The following is a 24,399-nucleotide window of genomic DNA, read 5'->3' on the forward strand; positions in this document are numbered from 1 at the left end:
CGGACCGTTGGTTTGTATTGGTATTCCCGTTGATAGATTTCCTCTGTGCTGAGTTGATTGAGCTTGTGCTTGACCTCCCACACAGAGTACCACCAAAATATTGAACTTTCTGCTGTATGGCTATGCCTGCGGTGTTGTTAAGTGTTAATATTGTGTTATCCAATCTTCCCTCTGCATTTCTCCCGAAGTTCTGGTGCTTTGGTAGAGCCACATTTATGCTCCGGTGACAGCCTTCATTCTTCTGGGTCGATGTGTTTAGCCTCATTGATGTGACAGCTTCTGTGCTGAGTCTCATTTTGAGGAGCTCTAATAGTAAACTCTGGTCTTCTGGTGTCATCTGAAGGTGATGTATCTGGTTCGAACTCAGGAACATTGAACGTAGCCACCAGTTGTCGCCGTCATCTCCAGAGCACACTACAGAATGTTGTTTGCATTTGGCACAGTCACCAGCATAGCACGAAACAGTGGCATCTAGCACGGAGGGTAACAGGCTTGTGATAGTGTCTATGTCTCCCTTGTGTGTTTTCATCAATGACTTGAAAACCAAACTACTTCTGGCTTTCAAGTCTTGTGAAAATATCTTCTGCACATGTGCTCTCATCTGTCTGGTACGGCCTGGAAACATGGACTCGCTGAACTTAGCACTGTTGCATTTCCGGAACAGTGCTCTGCCAACGTGTGTTGGGTCAGCCAGTCTCTCCACTTTCCACATTGGATGCAAGGCTTTCATGGCTTCCTCCAGGCCTTTGGCTCCCGTTCCGTCCCCATCTGTCGTAGCATATCTTATCAGCACACCCTGACTGGTAAGCTGGTCTCCGATGTCCTTTCCCATGGCATACTCGGAAAGGCCGTCATGTCGTTCGATGTTGGCTGTACAGTCAGGGTGACCACCAGGACACTTGACGTCATAGCCTTTCCCTCTCAGCCAAGCACCTGTCCAGCACAGTTTGTTGTGCAGAGCACGGCCCAGTATGTACTTTTTTGGTGTACATGTCTCGATACCGAGGCTGATTCCCTGAGAGGCATTCAGTCCGGGCTTCTTAGCACTGCCAAATGTTGTGCTGTTGTATCGGCCATCTACTGCTAGTCCAATGGTGCTCGGTGACTCGTCTCCTCTCAGGGTGTTGGCTTCTACCACCAGTTTGGTCTTCTCTGACATGTCTATTTTATTCAAGGCTGTAATATCTCTGGACACTTGGTTTGCTTGGCGCTGCATTCCACTCTTGGCTCCTGCTGGTATATTCAGGTGCCCTAAAATCAGTCGGGCTCCTTTGGTGCTGACAGCCTGGCCACACAAAGCTGAGGGCAGGTACTTGTTGATTAAGGCTGGCTTTGGTCCGCGCTTGTTCGAGTCCGCTTCCCTGTACAGCTTGTACAGTGGTGACCTGTATTGACACTTCTCACATTTTACAGCACAGCTCCATCCCAGGGCCCTCCTACGCTCAGTGTCCAGTTTAAAGTCTGGTACTTGGCAATTCTGGTCTGTCTGTGAGGCATGGAGGCTTATCACATTGTTCCACATCTCCACCATTAGCACAACATCTACAATTCGGTTTCCTTCTATTTCAGGAATTTCAGAGTCTGGCTCTTTTGGTGGACTGCATGCAGGACGCAGGATCCTTGTTGGACAGGGTCGGTCTTCAGAGTCAGCAGATACCAGGGATAGGCCGTCTGAACTAGGCTTGGTTACCAGCTCCATTTCCTTGGTAGTCAGTCTTCTGGTAAGCACTGGTGTTGTTTCCCTTGGTACAGGTGTGTTGGATTCTTTCCCTGATGTCTGTCCCTTATTTGTTGGTACATTACCAGGCTTGAAATAAGTTTGTCTTCTCAATCTTTCTCCTTTCATGTTGGCTTTTACTGTTGCAAGTAGCAGTGGTCAGTCTGTACTGGTCAGAAGTTCTCAGGACAATGAATTTAGGTGATGTGTAAATATTGTGATATACACAATCATTGTCTGTATCAGAACAATCATCAGTTGTGTTTCAGAAGCTGTGAGAGCCTTTGTCATTTAAGATAAAAGCCCTACAGGGCACCCCCCTGCCTTTGGCACATAGGGTTAAGTGCTGTCTGTATACAAGTGTCTGTTAGTGAGGCCATGGGTGGTCATTTGCTGTGATTGGTCAATGGAAGTCTTTACTGTTGTCTATAGATAATTTCTTGTCTCATCTGAGGATTATTAGTGCTTAAAAACATTGTAAATATTCATTTAAATTCAAAACTTTGGGAAATTTTTCAAAAAATTGTTTTAAGTTTGTTTTAAATTAAAGTTAAAACTTAATATGAAAAACCAGTCTGTAAACATTATATGCAGAAATTATTGCAGATTTGATTTCAGTTTACAGAACTGAAATATGTCAATTATTGAAAAATCTGTTTCATTTTTCCTAACACATGTTAAGTGAAATATGTAATGTAAATGTGTGTAAAATTGGGCAAGGATTCTCAGTGTAAGGGGGGGGTAATTAAAGTCTCTCTAACTCATGTTCTATTTGTCTTAGAGTAATTCTGTTTTCACAGAGTTGTTGCAAATAGCTTCTAGTTTATGAAAAATACCTATTTTATATTTTTCAAAAATTTAGTCTCCTATAATAGGACTGAGACCACAATTACATACTTCCGGTTTCAGTACCCCGAATGAAGTCCCTTCAGAAATGTATGTATTTTATGAAAACATGCAGCATGCCCCTGTGAACTTGGTATTTGCCAACAAATTTAATGTAGATGTGTAGTGTATATGTCATTTTAACTGTTATAGTGTGAAATATTGAATTTTCTTATGTTTTTATTGCTCCAGGATCCTGTGTAAAAAGTCCTGTTTTGACCCCAACACATGACCCGGATGTATATAATTGGCACATGGTGACACTTGATGACAGATATCTTGAGAAAATGCCGGTCATGCTAGGTTGAAACTTTCAGAATTTGTTCCTCGGATATTGACCTTGACCAAGTTAGATGGAAACTTGTGAACGAAATTTTGGGAATTTATTATGAATTTTAACGTTACAATGAAACATATAGCAGAGTTAATTGTGGTCTCGGTCCTGATGAAAAGCTTCAGAATTCACATTTTTCTGTCTCAGATCCACATTTTTTAACCAAATGTCTTGAAAATTGGCAGACTTGTACAAATAGATATGACCTACTAGCTGTTAAAGTTCTGTTAAGAAATGATTACAAATTTAACTTAAAATTAAAATTAAAATTAAAATTTTAAAATGTTTTTATTTTATTTGATTCATGTCAAATGACAGCTATATTTAGGATCTAATTAGCATATATTGTAATTTTATGTATTCCTACACCATAATTTAAAAGTTAAAATGGAGGATTTTTTCAAATTGTATCAGGACAAAGTGTTTGAAAATTCAACTATAAGCCAGGAAAATGGACTCTGCAGGATTTGGACAGGATCATTAACAAAAAACAGGAAATATGGCTTAATTTCATTTAAGGACCCAGTAGATTTGAAATGGAAGAAGAAGCATGCACATAGGCTTGCAGTTATTGTGTTTCTTAAAGATTTGAATTTGAAAAGTGATGCTGATTGCTCACACCTGTGTCATAATAGTTTATGTGTGAACACTGACCATATTAGTGTTGAACCACATTATATTAACAATAATAGACAGCATTGTTTAAATTCAGGTGTATGTTCTGGTCATTTGGGGTTTAGGGAATGTATGCTTGATTTGAAAATTTGATTGTTTATTTATTTATTTGTCATTTGAGGGTATTAGCTATTGTGTCAAGGACACAACATTGTCCGACTACCACCACGTGGAGGTTCCCTCTTTAGGTAGTCATATATATGTAACATTTTTTGTTACATATTTTGGTTAATTCAGAATTCAGATGTTATTGTAACCAAAATGTCTCTAATAAATTCTCTTTGTCACTCCTTCTCAGTATTGGTGATCCTGAGGTTGATTGTCTCCCCTGCATTGGTGAATGGTGGGATCCAGCTGGCCTTTCCTGTAGTCGGACTTCCGAGCAGACTTGGACTTTTTTGCATGTTCCTTATACTGTTCAGCTACTGATGCCAGACTTCTCTTTCGGACCGTTGGTTTGTATTGGTATTCCCGTTGATAGATTTCCTCTGTGCTGAGTTGATTGAGCTTGTGCTTGACCTCCCCACACAGAGTACCACCAAAATATTGAACTTTCTGCTGTATGGCTATGCCTGCGGTGTTGTTAAGTGTTAATATTGTGTTATCCAATCTTCCCTCTGCATTTCTCCCGAAGTTCTGGTGCTTTGGTAGAGCCACATTTATGCTCCGGTGACAGCCTTCATTCTTCTGGGTCGATGTGTTTAGCCTCATTGATGTGACAGCTTCTGTGCTGAGTCTCATTTTGAGGAGCTCTAATAGTAAACTCTGGTCTTCTGGTGTCATCTGAAGGTGATGTATCTGGTTCGAACTCAGGAACATTGAACGTAGCCACCAGTTGTCGCCGTCATCTCCAGAGCACACTACAGAATGTTGTTTGCATTTGGCACAGTCACCAGCATAGCACGAAACAGTGGCATCTAGCACGGAGGGTAACAGGCTTGTGATAGTGTCTATGTCTCCCTTGTGTGTTTTCATCAATGACTTGAAAACCAAACTACTTCTGGCTTTCAAGTCTTGTGAAAATATCTTCTGCACATGTGCTCTCATCTGTCTGGTACGGCCTGGAAACATGGACTCGCTGAACTTAGCACTGTTGCATTTCCGGAACAGTGCTCTGCCAACGTGTGTTGGGTCAGCCAGTCTCTCCACTTTCCACATTGGATGCAAGGCTTTCATGGCTTCCTCCAGGCCTTTGGCTCCCGTTCCGTCCCCATCTGTCGTAGCATATCTTATCAGCACACCCTGACTGGTAAGCTGGTCTCCGATGTCCTTTCCCATGGCATACTCGGAAAGGCCGTCATGTCGTTCGATGTTGGCTGTACAGTCAGGGTGACCACCAGGACACTTGACGTCATAGCCTTTCCCTCTCAGCCAAGCACCTGTCCAGCACAGTTTGTTGTGCAGAGCACGGCCCAGTATGTACTTTTTTGGTGTACATGTCTCGATACCGAGGCTGATTCCCTGAGAGGCATTCAGTCCGGGCTTCTTAGCACTGCCAAATGTTGTGCTGTTGTATCGGCCATCTACTGCTAGTCCAATGGTGCTCGGTGACTCGTCTCCTCTCAGGGTGTTGGCTTCTACCACCAGTTTGGTCTTCTCTGACATGTCTATTTTATTCAAGGCTGTAATATCTCTGGACACTTGGTTTGCTTGGCGCTGCATTCCACTCTTGGCTCCTGCTGGTATATTCAGGTGCCCTAAAATCAGTCGGGCTCCTTTGGTGCTGACAGCCTGGCCACACAAAGCTGAGGGCAGGTACTTGTTGATTAAGGCTGGCTTTGGTCCGCGCTTGTTCGAGTCCGCTTCCCTGTACAGCTTGTACAGTGGTGACCTGTATTGACACTTCTCACATTTTACAGCACAGCTCCATCCCAGGGCCCTCCTACGCTCAGTGTCCAGTTTAAAGTCTGGTACTTGGCAATTCTGGTCTGTCTGTGAGGCATGGAGGCTTATCACATTGTTCCACATCTCCACCATTAGCACAACATCTACAATTCGGTTTCCTTCTATTTCAGGAATTTCAGAGTCTGGCTCTTTTGGTGGACTGCATGCAGGACGCAGGATCCTTGTTGGACAGGGTCGGTCTTCAGAGTCAGCAGATACCAGGGATAGGCCGTCTGAACTAGGCTTGGTTACCAGCTCCATTTCCTTGGTAGTCAGTCTTCTGGTAAGCACTGGTGTTGTTTCCCTTGGTACAGGTGTGTTGGATTCTTTCCCTGATGTCTGTCCCTTATTTGTTGGTACATTACCAGGCTTGAAATAAGTTTGTCTTCTCAATCTTTCTCCTTTCATGTTGGCTTTTACTGTTGCAAGTAGCAGTGGTCAGTCTGTACTGGTCAGAAGTTCTCAGGACAATGAATTTAGGTGATGTGTAAATATTGTGATATACACAATCATTGTCTGTATCAGAACAATCATCAGTTGTGTTTCAGAAGCTGTGAGAGCCTTGTCATTTAAGATAAAAGCCCTACAGGGCACCCCCCCTGCCTTTGGCACATAGGGTTAAGTGCTGTCTGTATACAAGTGTCTGTTAGTGAGGCCATGGGTGGTCATTTGCTGTGATTGGTCAATGGAAGTCTTTACTGTTGTCTATAGATAATTTCTTGTCTCATCTGAGGATTATTAGTGCTTAAAAACATTGTAAATATTCATTTAAATTCAAAACTTTGGGAAATTTTTCAAAAAATTGATTTAAGTTTGTTTTAAATTAAAGTTAAAACTTAATATGAAAAACCAGTCTGTAAACATTATATGCAGAAATTATTGCAGATTTGATTTCAGTTTACAGAACTGAAATATGTCAATTATTGAAAAATCTGTTTCATTTTTCCTAACACATGTTAAGTGAAATATGTAATGTAAATGTGTGTAAAATTGGGCAAGGATTCTCAGTGTAAGGGGGGGGTAATTAAAGTCTCTCTAACTCATGTTCTATTTGTCTTAGAGTAATTCTGTTTTCACAGAGTTGTTGCAAATAGCTTCTAGTTTATGAAAATACCTATTTTATATTTTTCAAAAATTTAGTCTCCTATAATAGGACTGAGACCACAATTACATACTTCCGGTTTCAGTACCCACGAATGAAGTCCCTTCAGAAATGTATGTATTTTATGAAAACATGCAGCATGCCCCTGTGAACTTGGTATTTGCCAACAAATTTAATGTAGATGTGTAGTGTATATGTCATTTTAACTGTTATAGTGTAAAATACTGAATTTTCTTATGTTTTTTATTGCTCCAGGATCCTGTGTAAAAAGTCCTGTTTTGACCCCAACCCATGACCCGGATGTATATAATTGGCACATGGTGACACTTGATGACAGATATCTTGAGAAAATGCCGGTCATGTTAGGTTGAAACTTTCAGAATTTGTTCCTCGGATATTGACCTTGACCAGGTTAGATGGAAACTTGTCAACGAAATTTTGGGAATTTACTATGAATTTTAACGTTACAATGAAACATATAGCAGAGTTAATTGTGGTCTCGGTCCTTAATGAAAAGCTTCAGAATTCACATTTTTCTGTCTCAGATCCACATTTTTTAACCAAATGTCTTGACAATTGGCAGACTTGTACAAATAGATATGACCTACTAGCTGTTAAAGTTCTGTTAAGAAATGATTACAAATTTAACTTAAAATTAAAATTAAAATTAAAATTTTAAAATGTTTTTATTTTATTTGATTCATGTCAAATGACAGCTATATTTAGGATCTAATTAGCATATATTGTAATTTTATGTATTCCTACACCATAATTTAAAAGTTAAAATGGAGGATTTTTTCAAATTGTATCAGGACAAAGTGTTTGAAAATTCAACTATAAGCCAGGAAAATGGACTCTGCAGGATTTGGACAGGATCATTAACAAAAAACAGGAAATATGGCTTAATTTCATTTAAGGACCCAGTAGATTTGAAATGGAAGAAGAAGCATGCACATAGGCTTGCAGTTATTGTGTTTCTTAAAGATTTGAATTTGAAAAGTGATGCTGATTGCTCACACCTGTGTCATAATAGTTTATGTGTGAACACTGACCATATTAGTGTTGAACCACATTATATTAACAATAATAGACAGCATTGTTTAAATTCAGGTGTATGTTCTGGTCATTTGGGGTTTAGGGAATGTATGCTTGATTTGAAAATTTGATTGTTTATTTATTTATTTGTCATTTGAGGGTATTAGCTATTGTGTCAAGGACACAACATTGTCCGACTACCACCACGTGGAGGTTCCCTCTTTAGGTAGTCATATATATGTAACATTTTTTGTTACATATTTTGGTTAATTCAGAATTCAGATGTTATTGTAACCAAAATGTCTCTAATAAATTCTCTTTGTCACTCCTTCTCAGTATTGGTGATCCTGAGGTTGATTGTCTCCCCTGCATTGGTGAATGGTGGGATCCAGCTGGCCTTTCCTGTAGTCGGACTTCCGAGCAGACTTGGACTTTTTTGCATGTTCCTTATACTGTTCAGCTACTGATGCCAGACTTCTCTTTCGGACCGTTGGTTTGTATTGGTATTCCCGTTGATAGATTTCCTCTGTGCTGAGTTGATTGAGCTTGTGCTTGACCTCCCCACACAGAGTACCACCAAAATATTGAACTTTCTGCTGTATGGCTATGCCTGCGGTGTTGTTAAGTGTTAATATTGTGTTATCCAATCTTCCCTCTGCATTTCTCCCGAAGTTCTGGTGCTTTGGTAGAGCCACATTTATGCTCCGGTGACAGCCTTCATTCTTCTGGGTCGATGTGTTTAGCCTCATTGATGTGACAGCTTCTGTGCTGAGTCTCATTTTGAGGAGCTCTAATAGTAAACTCTGGTCTTCTGGTGTCATCTGAAGGTGATGTATCTGGTTCGAACTCAGGAACATTGAACGTAGCCACCAGTTGTCGCCGTCATCTCCAGAGCACACTACAGAATGTTGTTTGCATTTGGCACAGTCACCAGCACATAGCACGAAACAGTGGCATCTAGCACGGAGGGTAACAGGCTTGTGATAGTGTCTATGTCTCCCTTGTGTGTTTTCATCAATGACTTGAAAACCAAACTACTTCTGGCTTTCAAGTCTTGTGAAAATATCTTCTGCACATGTGCTCTCATCTGTCTGGTACGGCCTGGAAACATGGACTCGCTGAACTTAGCACTGTTGCATTTCCGGAACAGTGCTCTGCCAACGTGTGTTGGGTCAGCCAGTCTCTCCACTTTCCACATTGGATGCAAGGCTTTCATGGCTTCCTCCAGGCCTTTGGCTCCCGTTCCGTCCCCATCTGTCGTAGCATATCTTATCAGCACACCCTGACTGGTAAGCTGGTCTCCGATGTCCTTTCCCATGGCATACTCGGAAAGGCCGTCATGTCGTTCGATGTTGGCTGTACAGTCAGGGTGACCACCAGGACACTTGACGTCATAGCCTTTCCCTCTCAGCCAAGCACCTGTCCAGCACAGTTTGTTGTGCAGAGCACGGCCCAGTATGTACTTTTTTGGTGTACATGTCTCGATACCGAGGCTGATTCCCTGAGAGGCATTCAGTCCGGGCTTCTTAGCACTGCCAAATGTTGTGCTGTTGTATCGGCCATCTACTGCTAGTCCAATGGTGCTCGGTGACTCGTCTCCTCTCAGGGTGTTGGCTTCTACCACCAGTTTGGTCTTCTCTGACATGTCTATTTTATTCAAGGCTGTAATATCTCTGGACACTTGGTTTGCTTGGCGCTGCATTCCACTCTTGGCTCCTGCTGGTATATTCAGGTGCCCTAAAATCAGTCGGGCTCCTTTGGTGCTGACAGCCTGGCCACACAAAGCTGAGGGCAGGTACTTGTTGATTAAGGCTGGCTTTGGTCCGCGCTTGTTCGAGTCCGCTTCCCTGTACAGCTTGTACAGTGGTGACCTGTATTGACACTTCTCACATTTTACAGCACAGCTCCATCCCAGGGCCCTCCTACGCTCAGTGTCCAGTTTAAAGTCTGGTACTTGGCAATTCTGGTCTGTCTGTGAGGCATGGAGGCTTATCACATTGTTCCACATCTCCACCATTAGCACAACATCTACAATTCGGTTTCCTTCTATTTCAGGAATTTCAGAGTCTGGCTCTTTTGGTGGACTGCATGCAGGACGCAGGATCCTTGTTGGACAGGGTCGGTCTTCAGAGTCAGCAGATACCAGGGATAGGCCGTCTGAACTAGGCTTGGTTACCAGCTCCATTTCCTTGGTAGTCAGTCTTCTGGTAAGCACTGGTGTTGTTTCCCTTGGTACAGGTGTGTTGGATTCTTTCCCTGATGTCTGTCCCTTATTTGTTGGTACATTACCAGGCTTGAAATAAGTTTGTCTTCTCAATCTTTCTCCTTTCATGTTGGCTTTTACTGTTGCAAGTAGCAGTGGTCAGTCTGTACTGGTCAGAAGTTCTCAGGACAATGAATTTAGGTGATGTGTAAATATTGTGATATACACAATCATTGTCTGTATCAGAACAATCATCAGTTGTGTTTCAGAAGCTGTGAGAGCCTTGTCATTTAAGATAAAAGCCCTACAGGGCACCCCCCCCCCTGCCTTTGGCACATAGGGTTAAGTGCTGTCTGTATACAAGTGTCTGTTAGTGAGGCCATGGGTGGTCATTTGCTGTGATTGGTCAATGGAAGTCTTTACTGTTGTCTATAGATAATTTCTTGTTTCATCTGAGGATTATTAGTGCTTAAAAACATTGTAAATATTCATTTAAATTCAAAACTTTGGGAATTTTTTCAAAAAATTGATTTAAGTTTGTTTTAAATTAAAGTTAAAACTTAATATGAAAAACCAGTCTGTAAACATTATATGCAGAAATTATTGCAGATTTGATTTCAGTTTACAGAACTGAAATATGTCAATTATTGAAAAATCTGTTTCATTTTTCCTAACACATGTTAAGTGAAATATGTAATGTAAATGTGTGTAAAATTGGGCAAGGATTCTCAGTGTAAGGGGGGGTAATTAAAGTCTCTCTAACTCATGTTCTATTTGTCTTAGAGTAATTCTGTTTTCACAGAGTTGTTGCAAATAGCTTCTAGTTTATGAAAATACCTATTTTATATTTTTCAAAAATTTAGTCTCCTATAATAGGACTGAGACCACAATTACATACTTCCGGTTTCAGTACCCACGAATGAAGTCCCTTCAGAAATGTATGTATTTTATGAAAACATGCAGCATGCCCCTGTGAACTTGGTATTTGCCAACAAATTTAATGTAGATGTGTAGTGTATATGTCATTTTAACTGTTATAGTGTAAAATATTGAATTTTCTTATGTTTTTATTGCTCCAGGATCCTGTGTAAAAAGTCCTTTTTTGACCCCAACCCCTGACCCGGATGTATATAATTGGCACATGGTGACACTTGATGACAGATATCTTGAGAAAATGCCGGTCATGCTAGGTTGAAACTTTCAGAATTTGTTCCTCGGATATTGACCTTGACCAGGTTAGATGGAAACTTGTCAACGAAATTTTGGGAATTTATTATGAATTTTAACGTTACAATGAAACATATAGCAGAGTTAATTGTGGTCTCGGTCCTTAATGAAAAGCTTCAGAATTCACATTTTTCTGTCTCAGATCCACATTTTTTAACCAAATGTCTTGAAAATTGGCAGACTTGTACAAATAGATATGACCTACTAGCTGTTAAAGTTCTGTTAAGAAATGATTACAAATTTAACTTAAAATTTTAATTAAAATTAAAATTTTAAAATGTTTTTATTTTATTTGATTCATGTCAAATGACAGCTATATTTAGGATCTAATTAGCATATATTGTAATTTTATGTATTCCTACACCATAATTTAAAAGTTAAAATGGAGGATTTTTTCAAATTGTATCAGGACAAAGTGTTTGAAAATTCAACTATAAGCCAGGAAAATGGACTCTGCAGGATTTGGACAGGATCATTAACAAAAAAACAGGAAATATGGCTTAATTTCATTTAAGGACCCAGTAGATTTGAAATGGAAGAAGAAGCATGCACATAGGCTTGCAGTTATTGTGTTTCTTAAAGATTTGAATTTGAAAAGTGATGCTGATTGCTCACACCTGTGTCATAATAGTTTATGTGTGAACACTGACCATATTAGTGTTGAACCACATTATATTAACAATAATAGACAGCATTGTTTAAATTCAGGTGTATGTTCTGGTCATTTGGGGTTTAGGGAATGTATGCTTGATTTGAAAATTTGATTGTTTATTTATTTATTTGTCATTTGAGGGTATTAGCTATTGTGTCAAGGACACAACATTGTCCGACTACCACCACGTGGAGGTTCCCTCTTTAGGTAGTCATATATATGTAACATTTTTTGTTACATATTTTGGTTAATTCAGAATTCAGATGTTATTGTAACCAAAATGTCTCTAATAAATTCTCTTTGTCACTCCTTCTCAGTATTGGTGATCCTGAGGTTGATTGTCTCCCCTGCATTGGTGAATGGTGGGATCCAGCTGGCCTTTCCTGTAGTCGGACTTCCGAGCAGACTTGGACTTTTTTGCATGTTCCTTATACTGTTCAGCTACTGATGCCAGACTTCTCTTTCGGACCGTTGGTTTGTATTGGTATTCCCGTTGATAGATTTCCTCTGTGCTGAGTTGATTGAGCTTGTGCTTGACCTCCCCACACAGAGTACCACCAAAATATTGAACTTTCTGCTGTATGGCTATGCCTGCGGTGTTGTTAAGTGTTAATATTGTGTTATCCAATCTTCCCTCTGCATTTCTCCCGAAGTTCTGGTGCTTTGGTAGAGCCACATTTATGCTCCGGTGACAGCCTTCATTCTTCTGGGTCGATGTGTTTAGCCTCATTGATGTGACAGCTTCTGTGCTGAGTCTCATTTTGAGGAGCTCTAATAGTAAACTCTGGTCTTCTGGTGTCATCTGAAGGTGATGTATCTGGTTCGAACTCAGGAACATTGAACGTAGCCACCAGTTGTCGCCGTCATCTCCAGAGCACACTACAGAATGTTGTTTGCATTTGGCACAGTCACCAGCATAGCACGAAACAGTGGCATCTAGCACGGAGGGTAACAGGCTTGTGATAGTGTCTATGTCTCCCTTGTGTGTTTTCATCAATGACTTGAAAACCAAACTACTTCTGGCTTTCAAGTCTTGTGAAAATATCTTCTGCACATGTGCTCTCATCTGTCTGGTACGGCCTGGAAACATGGACTCGCTGAACTTAGCACTGTTGCATTTCCGGAACAGTGCTCTGCCAACGTGTGTTGGGTCAGCCAGTCTCTCCACTTTCCACATTGGATGCAAGGCTTTCATGGCTTCCTCCAGGCCTTTGGCTCCCGTTCCGTCCCCATCTGTCGTAGCATATCTTATCAGCACACCCTGACTGGTAAGCTGGTCTCCGATGTCCTTTCCCATGGCATACTCGGAAAGGCCGTCATGTCGTTCGATGTTGGCTGTACAGTCAGGGTGACCACCAGGACACTTGACGTCATAGCCTTTCCCTCTCAGCCAAGCACCTGTCCAGCACAGTTTGTTGTGCAGAGCACGGCCCAGTATGTACTTTTTTGGTGTACATGTCTCGATACCGAGGCTGATTCCCTGAGAGGCATTCAGTCCGGGCTTCTTAGCACTGCCAAATGTTGTGCTGTTGTATCGGCCATCTACTGCTAGTCCAATGGTGCTCGGTGACTCGTCTCCTCTCAGGGTGTTGGCTTCTACCACCAGTTTGGTCTTCTCTGACATGTCTATTTTATTCAAGGCTGTAATATCTCTGGACACTTGGTTTGCTTGGCGCTGCATTCCACTCTTGGCTCCTGCTGGTATATTCAGGTGCCCTAAAATCAGTCGGGCTCCTTTGGTGCTGACAGCCTGGCCACACAAAGCTGAGGGCAGGTACTTGTTGATTAAGGCTGGCTTTGGTCCGCGCTTGTTCGAGTCCGCTTCCCTGTACAGCTTGTACAGTGGTGACCTGTATTGACACTTCTCACATTTTACAGCACAGCTCCATCCCAGGGCCCTCCTACGCTCAGTGTCCAGTTTAAAGTCTGGTACTTGGCAATTCTGGTCTGTCTGTGAGGCATGGAGGCTTATCACATTGTTCCACATCTCCACCATTAGCACAACATCTACAATTCGGTTTCCTTCTATTTCAGGAATTTCAGAGTCTGGCTCTTTTGGTGGACTGCATGCAGGACGCAGGATCCTTGTTGGACAGGGTCGGTCTTCAGAGTCAGCAGATACCAGGGATAGGCCGTCTGAACTAGGCTTGGTTACCAGCTCCATTTCCTTGGTAGTCAGTCTTCTGGTAAGCACTGGTGTTGTTTCCCTTGGTACAGGTGTGTTGGATTCTTTCCCTGATGTCTGTCCCTTATTTGTTGGTACATTACCAGGCTTGAAATAAGTTTGTCTTCTCAATCTTTCTCCTTTCATGTTGGCTTTTACTGTTGCAAGTAGCAGTGGTCAGTCTGTACTGGTCAGAAGTTCTCAGGACAATGAATTTAGGTGATGTGTAAATATTGTGATATACACAATCATTGTCTGTATCAGAACAATCATCAGTTGTGTTTCAGAAGCTGTGAGAGCCTTGTCATTTAAGATAAAAGCCCTACAGGGCACCCCCCCCCCCTGCCTTTGGCACATAGGGTTAAGTGCTGTCTGTATACAAGTGTCTGTTAGTGAGGCCATGGGTGGTCATTTGCTGTGATTGGTCAATGGAAGTCTTTACTGTTGTCTATAGATAATTTCTTGTCTCATCTGAGGATTATTAGTGCTTAAAAACATTGTAAATATTCATTTAAATTCAAAACTTTGGGAAATTTTTCAAAAAATTGATTTAAGTTTGTTTTAAATTAAAGTTAAAACTTAATATGAAAAACCAGTCTGTAAACATTATATGCAGAAATTATTGCAGATTTGATTTCAGTTTACAGAACTGAAATATGTCAATTATTGAAAAATCTGTTTCATTTTTCCTAACACATGTTAAGTGAAATATGTAATGTAAATGTGTGTAAAATTGGGCAAGGATTCTCAGTGTAAGGGGGGGTAATTAAAGTCTCTCTAACTCATGTTCTATTTGTCTTAGAGTAATTCTGTTTTCACAGAGTTGTTGCAAATAGCTTCTAGTTTATGAAAATACCTATTTTATATTTTTCAAAAATTTAGTCTCCTATAATAGGACTGAGACCACAATTACATACTTCCGGTTTCAGTACCCACGAATGAAGTCCCTTCAGAAATGTATGTATTTTATGAAAACATGCAGCATGCCCCTGTGAACTTGGTATTTGCCAACAAATTTAATGTAGATGTGTAGTGTATATGTCAAATTAACTGTTATAGTGTAAAATACTGAATTTTCTTATGTTTTTATTGCTCCAGGATCCTGTGTAAAAAGTCCTGTTTTGACCCCAACCCATGACCCGGATGTATATAATTGGCACATGGTGACACTTGATGACAGATATCTTGAGAAAATGCCGGTCATGCTAGGTTGAAACTTTCAGAATTTGTTCCTCGGATATTGACCTTGACCAAGTTAGATGGAAACTTGTGAACGAAATTTTGGGAATTTATTATGAATTTTAACGTTACAATGAAACATATAGCAGAGTTAATTGTGGTCTCGGTCCTTAATGAAAAGCTTCAGAATTCACATTTTTCTGTCTCAGATCCACATTTTTTAACCAAATGTCTTGAAAATTGGCAGACTTGTACAAATAGATATGACCTACTAGCTGTTAAAGTTCTGTTAAGAAATGATTACAAATTTAACTTAAAATTAAAATTAAAATTAAAATTTTAAAATGTTTTTATTTTATTTGATTCATGTCAAATGACAGCTATATTTAGGATCTAATTAGCATATTTTGTAATTTTATGTATTCCTACACCATAATTTAAAAGTTAAAATGGAGGATTTTTTCAAATTGTATCAGGACAAAGTGTTTGAAAATTCAACTATAAGCCAGGAAAATGGACTCTGCAGGATTTGGACAGGATCATTAACAAAAAAACAGGAAATATGGCTTAATTTCATTTAAGGACCCAGTAGATTTGAAATGGAAGAAGAAGCATGCACATAGGCTTGCAGTTATTGTGTTTCTTAAAGATTTGAATTTGAAAAGTGATGCTGATTGCTCACACCTGTGTCATAATAGTTTATGTGTGAACACTGACCATATTAGTGTTGAACCACATTATATTAACAATAATAGACAGCATTGTTTAAATTCAGGTGTATGTTCTGGTCATTTGGGGTTTAGGGAATGTATGCTTGATTTGAAAATTTGATTGTTTATTTATTTATTTGTCATTTGAGGGTATTAGCTATTGTGTCAAGGACACAACATTGTCCGACTACCACCACGTGGAGGTTCCCTCTTTAGGTAGTCATATATATGTAACATTTTTTGTTACATATTTTGGTTAATTCAGAATTCAGATGTTATTGTAACCAAAATGTCTCTAATAAATTCTCTTTGTCACTCCTTCTCAGTATTGGTGATCCTGAGGTTGATTGTCTCCCCTGCATTGGTGAATGGTGGGATCCAGCTGGCCTTTCCTGTAGTCGGACTTCCGAGCAGACTTGGACTTTTTTGCATGTTCCTTATACTGTTCAGCTACTGATGCCAGACTTCTCTTTCGGACCGTTGGTTTGTATTGGTATTCCCGTTGATAGATTTCCTCTGTGCTGAGTTGATTGAGCTTGTGCTTGACCTCCCCACACAGAGTACCACCAAAATATTGAACTTTCTGCTGTATGGCTATGCCTGCGGTGTTGTTAAGTGTTAATATTGTGTTATCCAATCTTCCCTCTGCATTTCTCCCGAAGTTCTGGTGCTTTGGTAGAGCCACATTTATGCTCCGGTGACAGCCTTCATTCTTCTGGGTCGATGTGTTTAGCCTCATTGATGTGACAGCTTCTGTGCTGAGTCTCATTTTGAGGAGCTCTAATAGTAAACTCTGGTCTTCTGGTGTCATCTGAAGGTGATGTATCTGGTTCGAACTCAGGAACATTGAACGTAGCCACCAGTTGTCGCCGTCATCTCCAGAGCACACTACAGAATGTTGTTTGCATTTGGCACAGTCACCAGCATAGCACGAAACAGTGGCATCTAGCACGGAGGGTAACAGGCTTGTGATAGTGTCTATGTCTCCCTTGTGTGTTTTCATCAATGACTTGAAAACCAAACTACTTCTGGCTTTCAAGTCTTGTGAAAATATCTTCTGCACATGTGCTCTCATCTGTCTGGTACGGCCTGGAAACATGGACTCGCTGAACTTAGCACTGTTGCATTTCCGGAACAGTGCTCTGCCAACGTGTGTTGGGTCAGCCAGTCTCTCCACTTTCCACATTGGATGCAAGGCTTTCATGGCTTCCTCCAGGCCTTTGGCTCCCGTTCCGTCCCCATCTGTCGTAGCATATCTTATCAGCACACCCTGACTGGTAAGCTGGTCTCCGATGTCCTTTCCCATGGCATACTCGGAAAGGCCGTCATGTCGTTCGATGTTGGCTGTACAGTCAGGGTGACCACCAGGACACTTGACGTCATAGCCTTTCCCTCTCAGCCAAGCACCTGTCCAGCACAGTTTGTTGTGCAGAGCACGGCCCAGTATGTACTTTTTTGGTGTACATGTCTCGATACCGAGGCTGATTCCCTGAGAGGCATTCAGTCCGGGCTTCTTAGCACTGCCAAATGTTGTGCTGTTGTATTGGCCATCTACTGCTAGTCCAATGGTGCTCGGCGACTCGTCTCCTCTCAGGGTGTTGGCTTCTACCACCAGTTTGGTCTTCTCTGACATATTTTTATTCAAGGCTGTAATATCTCTGGACACTTGGTTTGATTGGCGCTGCATTCCACTCTTGGCTCCTGCTGGTATATTCAGGTGCCCTAAAATCAGTCGGGCTCCTTTGGTGCTGACAGCCTGGCCACACAAAGCTGAGGGCAGGTACTTGTTGATTAAGGCTGGCTTTGGTCCGCGCTTGTTCGAGTCCGCTTCCCTGTACAGCTTGTACAGTGGTGACCTGAATTGACACTTCTCACATTTTACAGCACAGCTCCATCCCAGGGCCCTCCTACGCTCAGTGTCCAGTTTAAAGTCTGGTACTTGGCAATTCTGGTCTGTCTGTGAGGCATGGAGGCTTATCACATTGTTCCACATCTCCACCATTAGCACAACATCTACAATTCGGTTTCCTTCTATTTCAGGAATTTCAGAGTCTGGCTCTTTTGGTGGACTGCATGCAGGACGCAGGATCCTTGTTGGACAGGGTCGGTCTTCAGAGTCAGCAGATACCAGGGATAGGCCGTCTGAACTAGGCTTGGTTACCAGCTCCATTTCCTTGGTAGTCAGTCTTCTGGTAAGCACTGGTGTTGTTTCCCTTGGTACAGGTGTGTTGGATTCTTTCCCTGATGTCTGTCCCTTATTTGTTGGTACATTACCAGGCTTGAAATAAGTTTGTCTTCTCAATCTTTCTCCTTTCATGTTGGCTTTTACTGTTGCAAGTAGCAGTGGTCAGTCTGTACTGGTCAGAAGTTCTCAGGACAATGAATTTAGGTGATGTGTAAATATTGTGATATACACAATCATTGTCTGTATCAGAACAATCATCAGTTGTGTTTCAGAAGCTGTGAGAGCCTTGTCATTTAAGATAAAAGCCCTACAGGGCACCCCCCCCCCCCTGCCTTTGGCACATAGGGTTAAGTGCTGTCTGTATACAAGTGTCTGTTAGTGAGGCCATGGGTGGTCATTTGCTGTGATTGGTCAATGGAAGTCTTTACTGTTGTCTATAGATAATTTCTTGTCTCATCTGAGGATTATTAGTGCTTAAAAACATTGTAAATATTCATTTAAATTCAAAACTTTGGGAAATTTTTCAAAAAATTGATTTAAGTTTGTTTTAAATTAAAGTTAAAACTTAATATGAAAAACCAGTCTGTAAACATTATATGCAGAAATTATTGCAGATTTGATTTCAGTTTACAGAACTGAAATATGTCAATTATTGAAAAATCTGTTTCATTTTTCCTAACACATGTTAAGTGAAATATGTAATGTAAATGTGTGTAAAATTGGGCAAGGATTCTCAGTGTAAGGGGGGGTAATTAAAGTCTCTCTAACTCATGTTCTATTTGTCTTAGAGTAATTCTGTTTTCACAGAGTTGTTGCAAATAGCTTCTAGTTTATGAAAATACCTATTTTATATTTTTCAAAAATTTAGTCTCCTATAATAGGACTGAGACCACAATTACATACTTCCGGTTTCAGTACCCACGAATGAAGTCCCTTCAGAAATGTATGTATTTTATGAAAACATGCAGCATGCCCCTGTGAACTTGGTATTTGCCAACAAATTTAATGTAGATGTGTAGTGTATATGTCATTTTAACTGTTACAGTGTGAAATGTTAAATTTTCTTATGTTTTTATTGCTCCAGGATCCTGTGTAAAAAGTCCTGTTTTGACCCCAACCCATGACCCGGATGTATATAATTGGCACATGGTGACACTTGATGACAGATATCTTGAGAAAATGCCGGTCATGCTAGGTTGAAACTTTCAGAATTTGTTCCTCGGATATTGACCTTGACCAGGTTAGATGGAAACTTGTGAACGAAATTTTGGGAATTTATTATGAATTTTAACGTTACAATGAAACATATAGCAGAGTTAATTGTGGTCTCGGTCCTGATGAAAAGCTTCAGAATTCACATTTTTCTGTCTCAGATCCACATTTTTTAACCAAATGTCTTGAAAATTGGCAGACTTGTACAAATAGATATGACCTACTAGCTGTTAAAGTTCTGTTAAGAAATGATTACAAATTTAACTTAAAATTAAAATTAAAATTAAAATTTTAAAATGTTTTTATTTTATTTGATTCATGTCAAATGACAGCTATATTTAGGATCTAATTAGCATATATTGTAATTTTATGTATTCCTACACCATAATTTAAAAGTTAAAATGGAGGATTTTTTCAAATTGTATCAGGACAAAGTGTTTGAAAATTCAACTATAAGCCAGGAAAATGGACTCTGCAGGATTTGGACAGGATCATTAACAAAAAACAGGAAATATGGCTTAATTTCATTTAAGGACCCAGTAGATTTGAAATGGAAGAAGAAGCATGCACATAGGCTTGCAGTTATTGTGTTTCTTAAAGATTTGAATTTGAAAAGTGATGCTGATTGCTCACACCTGTGTCATAATAGTTTATGTGTGAACACTGACCATATTAGTGTTGAACCACATTATATTAACAATAATAGACAGCATTGTTTAAATTCAGGTGTATGTTCTGGTCATTTGGGGTTTAGGGAATGTATGCTTGATTTGAAAATTTGATTGTTTATTTATTTATTTGTCATTTGAGGGTATTAGCTATTGTGTCAAGGACACAACATTGTCCGACTACCACCACGTGGAGGTTCCCTCTTTAGGTAGTCATATATATGTAACATTTTTTGTTACATATTTTGGTTAATTCAGAATTCAGATGTTATTGTAACCAAAATGTCTCTAATAAATTCTCTTTGTCACTCCTTCTCAGTATTGGTGATCCTGAGGTTGATTGTCTCCCCTGCATTGGTGAATGGTGGGATCCAGCTGGCCTTTCCTGTAGTCGGACTTCCGAGCAGACTTGGACTTTTTTGCATGTTCCTTATACTGTTCAGCTACTGATGCCAGACTTCTCTTTCGGACCGTTGGTTTGTATTGGTATTCCCGTTGATAGATTTCCTCTGTGCTGAGTTGATTGAGCTTGTGCTTGACCTCCCCACACAGAGTACCACCAAAATATTGAACTTTCTGCTGTATGGCTATGCCTGCGGTGTTGTTAAGTGTTAATATTGTGTTATCCAATCTTCCCTCTGCATTTCTCCCGAAGTTCTGGTGCTTTGGTAGAGCCACATTTATGCTCCGGTGACAGCCTTCATTCTTCTGGGTCGATGTGTTTAGCCTCATTGATGTGACAGCTTCTGTGCTGAGTCTCATTTTGAGGAGCTCTAATAGTAAACTCTGGTCTTCTGGTGTCATCTGAAGGTGATGTATCTGGTTCGAACTCAGGAACATTGAACGTAGCCACCAGTTGTCGCCGTCATCTCCAGAGCACACTACAGAATGTTGTTTGCATTTGGCACAGTCACCAGCATAGCACGAAACAGTGGCATCTAGCACGGAGGGTAACAGGCTTGTGATAGTGTCTATGTCTCCCTTGTGTGTTTTCATCAATGACTTGAAAACCAAACTACTTCTGGCTTTCAAGTCTTGTGAAAATATCTTCTGCACATGTGCTCTCATCTGTCTGGTACGGCCTGGAAACATGGACTCGCTGAACTTAGCACTGTTGCATTTCCGGAACAGTGCTCTGCCAACGTGTGTTGGGTCAGCCAGTCTCTCCACTTTCCACATTGGATGCAAGGCTTTCATGGCTTCCTCCAGGCCTTTGGCTCCCGTTCCGTCCCCATCTGTCGTAGCATATCTTATCAGCACACCCTGACTGGTAAGCTGGTCTCCGATGTCCTTTCCCATGGCATACTCGGAAAGGCCGTCATGTCGTTCGATGTTGGCTGTACAGTCAGGGTGACCACCAGGACACTTGACGTCATAGCCTTTCCCTCTCAGCCAAGCACCTGTCCAGCACAGTTTGTTGTGCAGAGCACGGCCCAGTATGTACTTTTTTTGGTGTACATGTCTCGATACCGAGGCTGATTCCCTGAGAGGCATTCAGTCCGGGCTTCTTAGCACTGCCAAATGTTGTGCTGTTGTATCGGCCATCTACTGCTAGTCCAATGGTGCTCGGTGACTCGTCTCCTCTCAGGGTGTTGGCTTCTACCACCAGTTTGGTCTTCTCTGACATGTCTATTTTATTCAAGGCTGTAATATCTCTGGACACTTGGTTTGCTTGGCGCTGCATTCCACTCTTGGCTCCTGCTGGTATATTCAGGTGCCCTAAAATCAGTCGGGCTCCTTTGGTGCTGACAGCCTGGCCACACAAAGCTGAGGGCAGGTACTTGTTGATTAAGGCTGGCTTTGGTCCGCGCTTGTTCGAGTCCGCTTCCCTGTACAGCTTGTACAGTGGTGACCTGTATTGACACTTCTCACATTTTACAGCACAGCTCCATCCCAGGGCCCTCCTACGCTCAGTGTCCAGTTTTAAAGTCTGGTACTTGGCAATTCTGGTCTGTCTGTGAGGCATGGAGGCTTATCACATTGTTCCACATCTCCACCATTAGCACAACATCTACAATTCGGTTTCCTTCTATTTCAGGAATTTCAGAGTCTGGCTCTTTTGGTGGACTGCATGCAGGACGCAGGATCCTTGTTGGACAGGGTCGGTCTTCAGAGTCAGCAGATACCAGGGATAGGCCGTCTGAAACTAGGCTTGGTTACCAGCTCCATTTCTATGTAGTGTTTGCTTTAATGTGTGTTAAATTGGGCAAAACTTGTAAGGGGGGGTGAATTAAAAGTCAGTCTTCTAACTCATGTTCTAAGACTGAGTGAATTATTGCAGATAGAGACGATTTCATTACCCCCCCTTACACTGAAATCCTTGTCAATTAATGTGAAAACAACTTTTACATTTATCTTAACATGTGTTAGGAAAATGACATATCAGATTTTTTCAATAATCTGACATATTTCAGTTCTGTAAACTGAAATCAAATCTGCAATAAGTTTCTGCATATAATGTTTACAGTTAACTGCTGTTTTTCATATTAAGTTTATAACTTTAATTTTAAACAAACTTAAATCAATTTTTTGAAAAATTTTCCCACAGTTTTGGAAGTTTAAATGATCTTTACAATGTTATTTAGAAGCACTAATAATCCTCAGATGAGACAAGAAATTATCTATAGACAACAGTAAAGACTTCCCATTGACCAATCACAGCAAATGACCACCCATGGCCTCACTAACAGACACTTGTATACAGACAGCACTTAACCCTATGTGCCAAAGGCAGGGGGGGGGGGGGGTGCCCTGTAGGGCTTTTATCTTAAATGACAAGGCTCTCACAGCTTCTGAAACACAACTGATGATTGTTTCTGATACGACAATGATTGTGTATATCACAATACTTACACATCACCGTAAATTCATAATTTGTCCTGAGAACTTCTGACCAGTACAGACTGACCACTGCTACTTGCAACAGTAAAAGCCAACATGAAAGGAGAAAGATTGAGAAGACAAACTTATTTCAAGCCTGGTAATGTACCAACAAATAAGGGACAGACATCAGGGAAAGAATCCAACACACCTGTACCAAGGGAATAACAACACCAGTGCTTACCAGAAGACTGACTACCAAGGAAATGGGAGCTGGTAACCAAGCCCTAGTTCAGACGGCCTATCCCTGGTATCTGCTGACTCTGAAGAACCGACCCTGTCCAACAAGGATCCTGCGTCCTGCATGCAGTCCACCAAAAGAGCCAGACTCTGAAATTCCTGAAATAGAAGGAAACCGAATTGTAGATGTTGTGCTAATGGTGGAGATGTGGAACAATGTGATAAGCCTCCATGCCTCACAGACAGACCAGAATTGCCAAGTACCAGACTTTAAACTGGACACTGAGCGTAGGAGGGCCCTGGGATGGAGCTGTGCTGTAAAATGTGAGAGAGTGTCAAAATCAGGTCACCACTGTACAAGCTGTACAGGGAAGCGACTACTCGAAACAAGCGCGGACCAAGCCAGCCTTAATCAACAAGTACCTGACCCCCCCCCCCCCCCCCCCCCCGCCTCAGCTTTGTGTGGCCAGGCTGTCAGCACCAAAGGAGCCCGACTGATTTTAGGGCACCTGAATATACCAGCAGGAGCCAAGAGTGGAATGCAGCGGCCAAGTCAAACCAAGTGTCCAGAGAGATAATACAGCCTTGAATAAAATAGCACATGTCCAGAGAAGACCAAACTGGTGGTAGAAGCCAACACCCTGAGAAGTAGACGAGTCACCGAGCACCATTGGACTAGCAGTAGATGGCCGATACAACAGCACAACATTTGGCAGTGCTAAGAAGCCCGGACTGAATGCCTCTCAGGGAATCAGCCTCGGTATCGAGACATGTAACACCAAAAAAGTACCATACTGGGCCGTGTCTCTGCACAACAAAACTGTGCTGGACAGGTGCTTGGCACTTGAGAGGGAAAGGCTATGACGTCTAATGTCGTCCTGGTGGTCACCCTGGACTGTAAAGCCAACAATCGAACGACATGAAGGCCTTTCCGAGTATGCCATGGGAAAGGACATCGGAGACCAGCTTACACACGTCAGGGTCGTTGGGCTGTTAAGATATGCTACGACGGATCTTTTGGGGTAAGGAAACGGTGAGCCAAAGGACTGCAGGAAGCCATGAAAGCATTGCATCCAATGTGGGAAAGTGGAGAGACTGGCTGAACAAAACTCACACGTTGGCAGAGCACTGTTCCGGAAATGCAACAGTGCTAAGTTCAGCGAGTCCATGTTTCCAGGCCGTACCAGACAGATGAGAGCACATGTGCAGAAGATATTTTTCACAAGACTTGAAAGCCAGAAGTAGTTTGGTTTTCAAGTCATTGATGAAAACACACAAGGGAGACATAGACACTATCACAAGCCTGTTACCCTCCGTGCTAGATGCCACTGTTTCGTGCTATGCTGGTGACTGTGCCAAATGCAAACAACATTCTGTAGTGTGCTCTGGAGATGACGGCGACAACTGGTGGCTACGTTCAATGTTTTCCTGAGTTCGAACCAGATACATCACCTTCAGATGACACCAGAAGACCAGAGTTTACTATTAGAGCTCCTCAAAATGAGAC

At 41.4% G+C, this 24,399-nt stretch overlaps 3 pseudogenes; all 3 read left to right on the top strand.

The window, feature by feature from the left end:
• Window positions 1-8,586: 8,586 nt before the first annotated feature.
• On the top strand, window positions 8,587-21,977 carry LOC138311724 (uncharacterized; annotated as a pseudogene).
• On the top strand, window positions 12,196-13,727 carry LOC138311727 (uncharacterized; annotated as a pseudogene).
• On the top strand, window positions 20,316-21,745 carry LOC138311728 (uncharacterized; annotated as a pseudogene).
• Window positions 21,978-24,399: the final 2,422 nt, after the last annotated feature.

Source organism: Argopecten irradians, unplaced genomic scaffold, assembly GCF_041381155.1.
Source record: "Argopecten irradians isolate NY unplaced genomic scaffold, Ai_NY scaffold_0095, whole genome shotgun sequence".
NCBI classification, from domain to species: domain Eukaryota; kingdom Metazoa; phylum Mollusca; class Bivalvia; order Pectinida; family Pectinidae; genus Argopecten; species Argopecten irradians.